Here is a 13,992-nt window from a genome sequence, read left to right on the forward strand (position 1 = left end):
TTATTTGTCATCCACTAATGATTGTTACTCTCTCACTTCCAAACTCCTTTAATAAATCTCTAATAAATCTATCATAGTCTCTTCAGAGAAGTTATCAGTTTTTTTCTAATTTATGCCTTATTTATATTATAATTGTAATTTCTCGATGAGAAAAACCCTACGCTCCTCTTCGTAATCATCCCATGATATAAAGTCCTATTAAAATTTTACTTCCTTGAAGAAACTTTTATAAACTTCCTCCATCTGATTTCTCTATAAAGCATCTGTTTGAGTTTATTTGAAACTGATCTTGCATTATATTTACTTGACCTTGCTCATCTGCTGAGTTTTTTTCATGGGTGTATTACGCTGCTTAAAGTAGTTGAAAATTACTCATGGATGGAAATCACATCTTATAATTTGCTATGACCCCTCACAGCCTGTCTATATCATATGCACAATGAATATTCTACAGTTTAGTGTGTGATTATTATAAAACTTTGTTACAACAGAACATAACTCTTGACAGGGTGCATATCCATAAGTTACGTAACTGCTTTATTCTAGTGGGACAGGGTAGAAGATGACAACCTGTACATACCCATCTAGCCCTCATGCAAAGGTTTATTAAAATGCCCTTTAAAATAAAATAAGTGTCTACATTTAAGTAGTTGTGCCCTTGTTTAAAAGATTCTCTCATTAAAAACAGCAAAGACCAAGACTTCTCCTGGTGGTCCAGTGGCTAAGATGCTACACTCCCACTGCAGGGGGCCAGGGTTCTATCCCTGGCCAGGGAACTAGATCCCACAGCCGCAGCTAAAGAGTTCTCATGTCACAACCAGGATTGAAGATCCCATGTGCCGTAACTAAGACCTCGTGCAGTCAGATAAATAAAATAAAATTTTTAAAAAGAACAGCAAAGATTTTCTTAGTGAAATTATTAATACACGTACACATATAGACAGGCAGATAGTGATACATGCTAGTGTACACAGAAAACATAAGAAGCTTATGAACAATACATGTGTGTGTGTTCAGTCACAGTCGTGTCCAGCTCTTTGAGATCCATGGATTGTAACTCCAGGCTCCTCTGTCCATGGGATTCTCCAGACAAGAAAACTGCAGTGCGTTGCCATTTCCTCCTCCAGGGGAAATCTGACTGACCCAGGGGGTCAAACCTGCATCTCCTGCAGCACTTGCATTCATAGAAGATTAACAAGAACATTTTACGATTCATATTCCTAAGTGTGATTTTGTGGATCTTTTTAAGGGTTAGATGCTTCTGGAATGTCCAGTCCTCATTCTCTCCTGGATTCTGGTGGGTGTTACCAGGTGGGAAAGATGCTCTGCTGCTCTTGGTAGCTACACTCAGAGCTAGGACTTCTCCAGCAGGACAGCACTTCCCGTGCTCAGGACCGTGCAGGAAGGGCTGCGGTGTCCAGGCTTTCTGGGGACTGGGAGTTGATGAATATAAAGTGACATCATGATTATGCCACTATCAGAGCATCTATCTGTTTATCTCAGTGAGTGTCTGATGAAGTTCTGTCAGCTGCCTCTGCTTTTGCTAAGCAGTAGGAGAAATTTCACCTGGGGCAGGATGGGAGGACAGCTCCATCCCCTGTTCTCATGTAGCTTACAGTCTGGAGAGGTTAACTAAGGAGGAGCCACTCAACTACCATCAATTGAACAGGACAACTTATGAGCATGTAGTGAGATCTGAGTTCTGAGATATATGCAATCTAATCCAATGTAACTCAGGAAGACCTTCCAAGAACAGCACGCTTAAGATGTTGATTAGGAGTTTAGGAACCCAGCCAATCTAAAATTCATAAGCAATTATTCTGCTTTACGACTGTGAGAAAACTGTGCTGGCATTTAAAGTTTCTGGGCTTCCCTGGTGGCTCAGACTGTAAAGAATCCACCTGCAATGTGGGAGACCTGGGTTTGATCCCTGGGTCAGGAAAATCCCCTGAAGAAGGGCATGGCAACTCACTCCAGTATTCTTGCCTGGAGAATCCCCATGGACAGAGAAGCCTGACAGACTGAAGTCCATGGGGTTGCAAAGAGTCGGACATGACTGAGCAACTAAGCACTCACACATTTAAAGTTTTCTACCTACTACGTTGAATAGAACTCTCAACTAATTTCCCTGGTGTCTCAGACGGTAAAGAATCTGCCTCTAATGTGGGACACCCGGGTTCGATCCTTGGGTTGGGAAGATCCCCTGGAGAAGGAAATGGCAACCCACTCCAGTATTCTTGCCTGGAAAAGTCCATGGACAATGGAGCCTGGCGGGCTACAGTCCATGGGGTCACAAAGAGTCAGATACAACTGAACGACTAACACAATCAGTCAACATCTAAATAGGGAGTACAGGCTATCAGAGGAAGACAAGTGCAAACTGATAAAACACCGTCATCACACGTGGACATTTTTGTAGCTGATGCTACAAAAATCCATACTTCTACTGCCATTTCCTTCTCTGGGAGATCCTCCCAACCCAAGGATCAAACCCAGGTGTCCCGCATTAGAGGCAGACTATTTACTGTCTGAGACACCAGGGAAGTTAGTTGAGAGTTTTATTCAAGGCAGTAGGTAGAAACTTTAAATGCGTGGATGCTTAGTAGCTCAGTCATGTCCAACTTTTGCAACCCCATAGACTGCAGTCTGCCAAGCTTCTCTGTCCATGGGGATTCTCCAGGCAAGAATATTGGAGTGCGTTGCCATGCCCTTCTCCAGGATCCATACTTCTATTCTATAAGAAGCATCACAATGACAACCTATGTTAATTTGTTGTCCCAAAAGCTATCGATAGACTGTTAGTCTTTCTGTAGATGAGTCAGCTGAGTCAGAGCTTGTTTGATTGGGTGGAATGGTGAAATGGGGAAGAGAGACACTCCTTTGGTCATCCCATTTTGTTTTTTCCCAACCTCCCTGCCTCCATGCCTCTACCTCGTCCCTGTCTTGTGACAGACTGGCTGGCGATTTGCAAGTGTTGATGTCCTCCAAAAATATCTACTTCGAAGTCTTGGCCACCGGTGGTGAAATGAGCAGAAAATTAAGGATATGTGGAATTTGTGAGTAAATAAAACAAGTTGGAATCACTGAGCTGCTGCTCAAAAGATTGAGTTTCACCAATTTGGGGAAAGGAAGAAGAGTCACAGAAAAGGTAACCAAGAACACACCTGACTGGTTGTGAAAGTAAACAGGGGAAGTTACTGTGTTGTATTGAGGGCAGGTAAGAAGTGGATGCTTAGGTGCATGAGTGAAAATATTGACAATGAGAGATTCTGTGACAGATGAGTGAGGGAAGGATGAGTGGGCGGAGAAGCTAAAAGGCATTCTGACATTTTGTTAAAACCTCCCGCAACATCCCGATCATTTGCAACTGATTTCTACAAATGTCAGAAATAGCATTGCTCATCCTGTAACACCAGGTAACTGAAAAATAGAACGCCTCCATGAAATTCTGAGTATATCTTTACCAAACACTGAGAAGCCAGAACATCTGCTTTAAAGAGTTCAGGGGAAAAATACACGTTGAACCCTAAAGACTCTAGTGTTTTAAAGAGAAGAAATTGGTGATTAAGCATCGTTACCATCTGTGGTTCAGGGACCTCATGTTTCCTGACTTTTCCTTTTCTCCTTATTCTCTCCGGCTTATCTATTTTGCTCGTTAGATGCTCTATGGTATAATGGTAGAAAGGAGGAGAAAAAATCCAAATTAGTTCATTTTTTCTGGCTACTAATGAACTGATTTAATATTTGATTAGGAAGAGGCTGGAATGAAATTAGAGACTCCAGTTATTTGTTTCACCTCTGATTTTTTTATTCTGGGGAAAATAAGAATTCATGAGCTCTATACAAAATAGATGGATGATGTTTCTATTATGGAAGTAGATAAATATTCTAAACTCACAGTTGTCAGAAATACTTTAAAAACTCTCCTTAGTACATTATTTTACCCAGTCTATGAGAATGCACAGGGCATGTATATTAGTCTAATATTTCACATACTGCACAAGTAAATTCTGATGGCTTAACCCTTTCGAAATAGTTTAAAATCTTGAAGTAACTGGGAGTTCTGAGCCAGATGAAAATAAGAGTTCATTTATTTCAAAGAAGTGGGCACAACATCTTAGTACTGAAGCCTAGATGTTTCATAGATGGAAAGGACCTGCACAGATTCAAACCCTCTCCATCACTAATTGGTTATAGATGATATTTGGCAATCTAGCCTTCCTCAGGAAATTTTTATATGTGTTCGGTGTGAATAACAGAATAGGAAAATCAATTCAATTCAGTTCAATTAAACTGACAGCATCTGCATGTCCTAAACAGTCTCAGCTCCTGGGGGCAATCCTTGTTATTCCTGGTAATGGATCAGTTCAACAGCTCCAAATCTCAGAGGCCAATGACACCTACTTCTCCTTCATCTGTACCCTTCACGGGAGAGTTTCCGGCTCCTGCTAAATCTAGATTGACTCACCTTCCCGTGTTTGTCCTTTCAGCTTCTCCAGCATTTTTGTGAGTGGTTCCCTGTATTCACATCCCTGTTTCCTGCCTGCCTGGATCCTGACTCATGCTTGGGGGATGATAATATCATTATTGACAGTGTAGGAAAAGACTGTTAGGGGCCCCAGAGACAACTGAGGGGAGTCAGGTACAGTAGTTGTTTGCTTGAAATGTCCAATCCATGGTAGTCTGGTATTTATGTACATACTATAGCATACAAGGGGGTTCCCTGGTAGCTCAGACAGTAAAGAATCTGCCTGCAATGCAGGAGAACTGGGCTCGAGCCCTGGGTTGAGAAGATCCCCTGGAGAAGGGGATGGCTACCCTTTCCAGCATGCTTGCCTAGAGAATTCCATGAACAGAGGAACCTGGAGGGCTACAGTCCATGGGGTCACAAAGAGTTGGACACAACTGAAGCAACTTAGCAGCAGCACAGAATACAAGATCATGTCCTAGCAATGTCAGATTGCTAGAAATGGGACTTCCCTGGTGATTTGTGGCTAAGACTCCAAGATCGCAATTCAGGGGCCCCGGGTTCCATCCCTGAGAGCTAGATCCCACATGCTGCAACGAAGAGGTCCCATGCCGCAGGCAAAAGACCTGGCACAGCCAAATAAACAACTATTGAAAAAACAAATTGCTAGATGTGTGTGACCACAGACTTCTATCTTCTAAACTCATCTTGTCTTAGAGCAGTAGCAACAATTCACAGATGCTGCTGGTCTAGAGACAAAGCAGTGTGAGTAGTACCAGTCCAGTAAAAGGCTAGAAAGAGAACTTCCCTAAGGATCAGAAAATGGGGTGGGAGTTAGAGATGAAAATTCTGCTGCTGCTGCTGCTGCTCTAATTCGCTTCAGTCGTGTCTAACTCTGTGCGACCCCATAGACGGCAGCCCACCAGGCTCCACCATCCGTGGGATTCTCCAGGCAAGAACACTGGAGTGGGTTGCCATTTCCTTCTCCAATGCATGAAAGTGAAAAGTGAAAGTGAAGTCGCTCAGTCGTGTCCTACTCTTAGCGACCCCATGGACTGCAGCCTACCAGGCTCCTCCGTCCATGGGATTTTCCAGGCAAGAGTACTGGAGTGGGGTGCCATTGCCTTCTCTGGAAAATTCTGCAGTTACAGGCAAATTTATGGTAGCTGGAGATATGGAACTGGGGAAACAACCCATAGGAAGAGTGATGAGCACAAGCAGGCTGAGGGCAGAACATCACAGGCACTAGATGTAGCCAAAGGTAAGCAGACAGTCTGAGAAAAACGAGGATCGAGGGTGGGAGCAGAAGGGCCCGTGGAGACAGAAGTGTGGGCTGGGGGGCAGGCCACTTGGGTCCACTGAGGTGGGCGCCCTGCCCAGAATGCCTCAAACAGGCATTGAGTTCCATGTGCTCTGCTAATTAAGTCAGGCTGCAATGTCTGTATATCCCTCAAATTCATACATTGAAATCATGCTCCCCGCCTTCAAAGTGACGATATTAGTAGGTGAGGCCTTGGAGGTGATCAGGTCATGAGAGTGGGGCTCTCAGGAGTGGGGTTAGTGCCCTCATAAAGGAGACCCCCAAAGAGCTCCTTGTTCCTTCCCCTGCGCCATCTGAGGACATAAGGAGAAGCTGGGCTCACATCAGGGGCTGCCTTTATCTTGGACTTCCTGGCCTCCAACACTGTGAGAAAATAAATTTCTGTGGTTTATAAGCAACTCAGTCTATGGCATTTGTGTTGTAGCAGCCCAAACAAAATAAGACACAGGCACATGAACATATGACATCATTTAGAAAACATCCCATCCAAATAGTTAACATAAAGTTGGAAGAGCTTACTTGAAAAATCTAATCACAGAGAACACTGCCTTCACTGATAAAACAAACATGAAGCGTCAGTACTAACAAGACTTTCTGGGGTGATGAGAGAAATGTTTTTTCTCTGTGCCTCCACCATGTGGCTAATGGCACTTGAAAAGTGGCTAGTGGCACTGAGAAACTGAAGCCTTCATTCAATCTAATTTTGAAATTTTAATAGCTCACATGGTTAAGGACTGTATTATTGGGCAGGTAATTCATATAACTCACAGGCAAGGTTGATTTAGAGTAAAAGATTCGTAGGTTTTGGCACCCTATGAACCAGCCTTTAAATTCCCTAATTACTAACTCCATGACCTTGGATACCTCACTCACCTTCCCTGGGCCTGAGTTTCTTCTTAATAAAATGGGGATCACAATATTTATGTTTAGGGCCATTGTGATGAATGGAAATGAGGCATGTATACCGCCTAGCACAGATCTGTGAGTGCATGCTGAGTCATTTCAGTTGTGCCCAACTCTTTGCAACCTGGTGGATTGTAGCCCTCCAGGCTCCTCTGTCCATGGGATTCTCCAGACCAAAACACTGAGTGGGTTGCCCTGCCATCCTCCAGGGGACCTTCCTGACCCAGGGACTGAACCCGCGTCTCTTAAGTCTCCTGCTTTGGCAGGTGGGTTCTTTACCACTAGCACCACCTGGGAAGCACAGACCTGGTACCCAAGAAATGAGAGCTATTACTAGTATTAAATGATGTGAGTCAGTACTCATTGGACATAACTCAACTGTTTGGATTCATCGATCATTAGCATGAACATGTAATAAACTGTGCAATGTGCAATAAAGATAACCCCTGGCTGTTGCCTGTGGTGGAGTCACCTCTTCCTATAGCAACTGGTGGTGCTTTTCTACTTAGAGGTTCTCTTATCTCCGCTTTGCCATGAGCTGTGCTTTTTCAGCCTGATTGCTTCTAGCAAATCTTCCTCCTCCTAAGGAGCATCCCTCAGTGCTTCTTCTATAACCTCGGCTGTTCAGAGGAAAAGAAAAATCAAGCTTGTTCAACAATAACTATAATTTTACATACAATCCTAAATTCAAGGAGTCCTTTCCTGTGGAATGAAGAGCAGGTATTCACAGAACTTATTTACCTTCACCCTGGCTCAATATCACAATCTCCTGGGGGATTTTTTTTAGTACACAAGTCTATCCCTCTTCCCCCAACACCAGAGAGGTGGTGTCTTAGGGGCATTCAAGAGATTCTGTTTTAGGGTCTGAAAAGCAGTGATGTATGCCCTGTTCCTAGAATGGGTTCCGGACAGATGGGGTTGTTGGATCCGTGGTGAACTGAGAGTCACAGTTCTTTTGGGCAGGGAAATGGCACTGACATCACATGGATCTGATGTATGGACATGGGAAAACTCTGGATGTTTGATTGACATTTTCACTGGGGAATCATAGCCAATCATTTGAATAAATGTCATTCACGGCTGGGCCAGGATTTCAGAACTACTCTTTCCTTTCTTCCTAAGCTACTCTGTCCCGATTCTGGAGATGGTTCACCTCCTTGTACTGTTCTTTTCTGGGGCTCAGACCTGTTTATGATGTATTACTATTTGGCTTACAGGCTTTTATACATGAAATGTCACTGGTTGTCCACACAATTGGGTGCGTACCCATGTGAAGAAAGACTGGTGAAAACTCTGAATAAGGATCAGAATTCCCATAAGAAAATACCCTTGGAATCAGAGGTTCAAAGCAATGCCTTTGTGTGCATGCAGCCCACTCCCTCACCACCAACACTCCTATCATTCACGGATCTGTGAGTAATGGCTAAGCAACCCGCTGACTGGTGTGTGAATGCTTATAGGGTACTAGTCGAATATTGTTATCTACTTTTAGAGACAAGAATCTCTGAGACAAAAGAATTCCAAGCACAGGCCAACAGCCTACTTCTCCTGATGAGTAAAATTCCAGCATGACGAACCAAAGTCAGCAGTCCCCCAGAGTTTGTAGCAGACCCTACAATTGTGATTCCAGAAAGGAAATGTTTTATATCAGCAAATACTGGGGATTATGAAGGCTCCTGTCATTGGAATAATTAAGGCAAAGACATTTACTGGGATATTCTAGTTTTGAGGTGTTGTTATCCTCTTTCTCGTTTTCTAACCACATCTTTTATTAATTTTTGCTTTTGGGAAGGACAAAGTGAAAATATGGAATCTACCCTGGGCAACAGTAATGCCCTAAATGACACCCTTAGTCCTGTCTCAAGGCAAGCCTTCCTGATAAGTGACTGTCTTGTCATCTACTTTATTACGAAGGCCATTTAGGTGACAAGGAAGCTGCACTGTTTGGCTACATTCCTGATTTTCAGAGTCTAGGTCTTATGGGAATTGTTTACAGCTTTTTAAGTGAGTATTTTGGAAAGTAACGTAGCTCAAAATAGAATAAGCTAAAAAGACAATTTATTGGTGCATTTCCTCAGATGTCCAGCAGTTCTAACTGGTTTCAGAGATGGCTGCCCATGAAAAGTTAAAGTGTTAGTAGATGATTAAGTGAAGATGTCATTAGTGTGTTAGTCATTCAGTTGTGTCTGACTCTTTACAGCCCCATGTACTGTAGCCTGCAGGCTCCTCTGTCCATGGGATCCTCCAGGCAAGAATATTGGAGTGGGTTGCCATTTCGTCCTCCAGGGGATCTTGCCAGCCCAGCGATCGAACTCCTATCTGCTGCACTGCAGATGGGTTCTTCGCCGTCTGAGCCACCAGGCTGCCCGGAGGGGCTTGTTACTGTTGTCAGGACTCTACCTGTTTCCCTGGCTCAGGTGGTTTTCCTCTCTAATAGGTTTCCTCCAGCTGCTGCAGGTTTCCATGGCATGGTCTCAGAAGCTGCCATATCAGTTCAGAAAAAGGATCACCCCCCTCATTAGAACATGTGCCAGCCCCCCTCCACTTTGTGCCAGAGATGAGATGCACTCTGACTGACAGACCTGGGTCATGTACTCCTGCAATGTCGATGGAGGTGTGTCATACACAAAGGCAGGAAGCAATTCCCAAATGGAAGAGGTTGGGGTAAAGAGATTAATTTTTTTAATAGACTATCGGAGTGAGAAAGGTTGGTTCCATTTGCTATGGGAGGGATGAAAAATCACTTCATTCCACTGTTACATGACTTTGGGAGTTAATGGAGACCACAACATAGTCTGTGATCACATGGAATGCATTAGTATGCCAGAGGAAAGTTCCATTGAAAACCCAGTATCATGTCACTTTCTTAAAATGGTTCTCTTGTAAAAAGCCAAAGACTTATTATAGGAGCCTGAGTTTTCTTTATTTGATAATTTCGGAACTTGCATGAAACAAGAGTCACATAATTCAAATATAGATGATCCTTCTGAGAAAACAGGATGAATGCGACTGCATTTCAAATGTGCTAAAGATATAAAATAAAATTTTGCTACATATTTTAGAGAAGTAATTATGTTGTGAACTCATATCTCATTCAAAATCAACCATTTTGATAAATACAGATTTTCTCTTTTAGCATTCCCAATAGTAAACGCTAAACTAGAATGGGTTTAATCTTCCTAAAACAATAAAACCCTCAAAATCCCAAACAAGTTATTAGGCAAATCAAAAGAAAAAGCATTACCAAACCATGCATTATCAGATAAATAAGGATGCACCCGGAAACAATTACTTAATTTCTAACCATCAGTTGGTCCATACTCTAGGGGTGGTACATGGTACCCTAAGATTTTTTTCCTATATTCTCTAATGTTTTCTTCAAATATTTTTTGGAGTCTCAAAAATACCTTCAGCATGTGTGTGGAACCTAAAAAAATGGTATGGATGATCTTTTTTACAAAGCAGAGACAAAGACGCAGATGTAGAGAACAAAAGTATGGATACCAAGGAGGAAAAGGGTGGGTGGCATGAACTGGGAGACTGGGATTGACATATACACATTACTGATACTCAGTGCTTTGTGGTGACCTATATGGCAAGGAAATACAAAAAAGAGATTTATGTGTACCTTTATTGACTATGACAAAGACTTTGACTGTGTGGATCACAATAAACTGTGGGAAATTATGAAAGAGATGGGAATATCAGACCACCTGACCTGCCTCTTGAGAAATCTGTATGCAGGTCAGGAAGCAACAGTTAGAACTGGACATGGAACAACAGACTGGTTCCAAATAGGAAAAGGAGTACGTCAAGGCTGTATATTGTCACCCTGTTTATTTAATTCATATGCAAAGTACATCATGAGAAATGCTGGGCTGGAAGAAGCACAAGCTGGAATCAAGATTGCTGGGAGAAATATCAATAACCTCAGATATGCAGATGACACCACCCTTATGGCAGAAAGTGAAGAGGAACTAAAGGGCCTCTTAATGAAAGTGAAAGTGGAGAGTGAAAAAGTTGGCTTAAAGCTCAACATTCAGAAAACTAAGATCATGGCATCTGGTCCCATCACTTCATGGCAAATAGATGGAATTTATTTTTTTGGGCTCCAAAATCACTGCAGATGGTGACTGCAGCCATGAAATTAAAAGACGCTTACTCCTTGGAAGGAAAGTTATGACCAACCTAGATAGCATATTCAAAAGCAGAGACATTACTTTGCCAACAAAGGTTCGTCTAGTCAAGGCTATGGTTTTTCCTGTGGTCATGTATGGATGTGAGAGTTGGACTGTGAAGAAGGCTGAGTGCCGAAAAACTGATGCTTTTGAACTGTGGTGTTGGAGAAGACTCTTGAGAGTCCCTTGGACTGCAAGGAGATCCAACCAGTCCATTCTGAAGGAGATCAGCCCTGGGATTTCTTTGGAAGGAATGATGCTAAAGCTGAAACTCCAGTACTTTGGCCACCTCATACGCAGAGTTGACTCATTGGAAAAGACTCTGATGCTGGGAGGGATTGGGGGCAGGAGGAGAAGGGGACGACACAAGATGAGATGGCTGGATGGCATCACTGACTGGATGGATGTGAGTCTGAGTGAACTCCGGGAGTTGGTGATGGACAGGGAGGCCTGGCGTGCTGCGATTCATGGGGTCTCAAAGAGTCGGACACGACTGAGTGACTGAACTGAACTGAACTGATAGCTGATTCACTTTGCTGTAGAGCAGAAACTAATAGAACATTATGAAGAACCTATGTATTGAGATCTTCCCAGGTGGCTCAGTGGGAAAGAATCCGCCTGCCAATGCAGGAGACACAGGAGATGCAACCACACTCAAATAAAAATTAAATAAAAAATTTAAAAAAGCAAAACAAAACCAACCAACAAACCAAAAAAAAAAAAGCCTCCAGAAATTTAGTTTACAAATATTGAGAGGGTGTATCTGAGTAGATGAAAGTTAGTCAATAGAGAATGTTGTCAGGCACCAACATCTAGGTAGGTGGACTGGCGAGTTCTCACACTCACAGAACAGGCTCCAGGTTTGGGGTTTCCCGGCAGTTAAGATCCAGCGCTTCTCCAACCCGGAGGGAGTGGGGGGCCAATGCAGGAGCGCTTTGGAGGCGGAGCATGGGGGGGGCGCTGAGATGGGAGTGAGGGGTGGGGATGATCTGGGGGAGGTGCTAGAGGGGGGGGTTGCGGGAGGGGTGGGGCCGGGGGCGGGGCGCTCGGGGGCGTGCACACCGGCGGGGACAAGCGCTCCCGGCCGCGGCAAGTCGCTCCAAGTTCCCTCCCTCGCTCCCTGGCGCTGGCAGCCGGAGCCCTCCCACTCCGCTCAGACCGAGCCGCCGCGGCCGCCGCCAGCTCGGCCCCCCAACGCCTCGCGCCCCGGACCCCGTGGCCTTCCCAGCCCCTCGCTCTGCCCTCCGGTGGCCCCGGCGGCCCGGCCCCCGTCCCTCGCGGGCCTCGACTCCTTCTCCCCGCCGTCCCCGGAGCCCGGTGCCCGGCTCGAGCCGCACAGGGGAGCGCGGCCGAGGTAAGGCTGGGCCGGGGGCCGAGTTGGGGGGCAGAGCCGCGCCCCGATCGCGCACAACGCCGAAGCTGCGCGCGGCCGCGGAGCAGCTGGGTCCGCCCCTGCAGCTCCCGCCAAGCCTGGGTCTCGGTTCAACGGGGCGCGCGGGCCGCGTGGCCCGGACCGACCCCGGCCGGCGTTCCGGGCCGCGAGCTCGCCGCGCGCCGGGGGTTGGCTGGAGGCCGGAGCCGGGGCCCGGCGAGCTGGGCGCGCGGGTAGGCGCTCCTCCCGGGACCCCCTCGTCCAGGGCCCCCCCGCGCGGCCTCTCATCTCTGGTCCTGAGTACTTTGCGAGTATCGGTCTCTTTTCCTCGTGGGCTGGGAATTCCTGCAAGATATGCAGATTCCGAGGCCCCGAAAGTTTGTTTTGGGGGACCCCCTCGGACCCCATTCGTGGTCTCAATTGTCTGGACTTTCTTTGAAAGCGTTCAGATCTGAAATAGAATTAAGTGACCCCTGGCGCGCTGGCTCCCCATCACCCGCGGAGCTGGGAGCCCGGCTGCCGAGCGCGCTTCCTAGGGGCTCTGCTGCTGGTGGTGGGGACCCGGGCAGTGACAGCTCTCCTGCAGGCTGCAGGCCGGGAGGGAAGCGAGGGAACTTCGCCGTGAGCTCAAATCCCTCCGCAGAGCGGAAAGCGAGCACCTGATGCCCGGTTTTTTAACCCTTAAGAGTTGGTGTTCAGCTTTATTGAGCCGCAAAAAGTAAGCAGGCTTTCTTTCCCGCTCGAGATAGGAGCTAACTTTGTGTTTTTCCTGCCGGCCACGTCGTGTTCACAACCTCGCACACAAATGTAACAACACTGCGTGGCTGGTATGGTCAGGGCTGCGCGCTGGTCTGATTTTGAGGAGGCGGATAGTAGAGTAAGCATTTTTTGCAGTATAAATAGTAAATGACTGTAAACGACTTCCATTTTCTTCATTTCCCCTGTTGGAGTTCAAGTTATTTATTTAGCCTTTTCCTTCCAATTTACACTTAGAGTCGTTCCATGGAAAATACCCGAATTAACTTGTACTTATTTTGCGACGTCACCACTCCTAGTCATTCCAATGAGCTATTTCTTAAGTACAGTTATTCTGACATAAGGGTTTTATGGTAAGCCAGCCTTCTTCCTTGAGTTAACACTCCATCGACTTGCCCTATGGTATTTAATCTGTGCCATTACTATAGATGGTATTTTGACAACCTGATAATCTGTAAAGAGCTTAGCATTGTGCCCTCCGGGACGTGGTGCTAGGGAAGTGTCAGCTGGTTTTATTTATAATTTTTATTATCAGTCCATATGTTTTTTTCTCTATGGAAAATGGTTGTTTTAATTCCCGATCTTTTAATTTATGGTCTGTTTTATGTCTGCGGTTTAGTTTTAGATCAGGATTGAGGTTGGGTTGTTGTTTTGCTTATGACAGACAGGCTGTTGTATGTGTTCTTATACATGAGATATAGCAGATCTCAGAATGAGAACACAGTTCTGCACATGCTCATATACAGGCACACTTCACGAGACCTCATTATCCTTAAGGGCCTCCTTGTCTAGGGAGAAGCCTAGACATTAGGAGAAACCTGGGCTCTGATCCCCATCCTGAACCCCCTTGTTCTGTAGGTTTAGAATCATACTTTCAATTCCTTGTGGCTGCTACCACAGCAGTTAGGTGGTTCGCACTGTGTCAAAAGGTAATAAAGATAAATACGTGTACCCTTTATATCTACATCAGCCAGAACACATAATTCTTATCCGT

The 13,992-nt window shown here is 45.2% G+C and overlaps 1 protein-coding gene across 2 annotated transcripts in view; it reads left to right on the forward strand.

The window, feature by feature from the left end:
- Positions 1-12,135: 12,135 nt before the first annotated feature.
- Positions 12,136-13,992, forward strand: part of FAM110B (family with sequence similarity 110 member B) — a 143,491-nt gene continuing 141,634 nt past the window's right edge. The window contains exon 1 of one of the 2 annotated variants that reach the window (XM_061438788.1): positions 12,136-12,224. The gene's annotated coding sequence lies outside the window, so the exon portion shown is untranslated. The remainder of the gene's footprint in view (positions 12,225-13,992) is intronic. The other variant, XM_061438789.1, reaches the window with a different exon arrangement.

This window comes from Bos javanicus, chromosome 14, assembly GCF_032452875.1.
Source record: "Bos javanicus breed banteng chromosome 14, ARS-OSU_banteng_1.0, whole genome shotgun sequence".
Classification (NCBI taxonomy): Eukaryota; Metazoa; Chordata; class Mammalia; order Artiodactyla; family Bovidae; genus Bos; species Bos javanicus.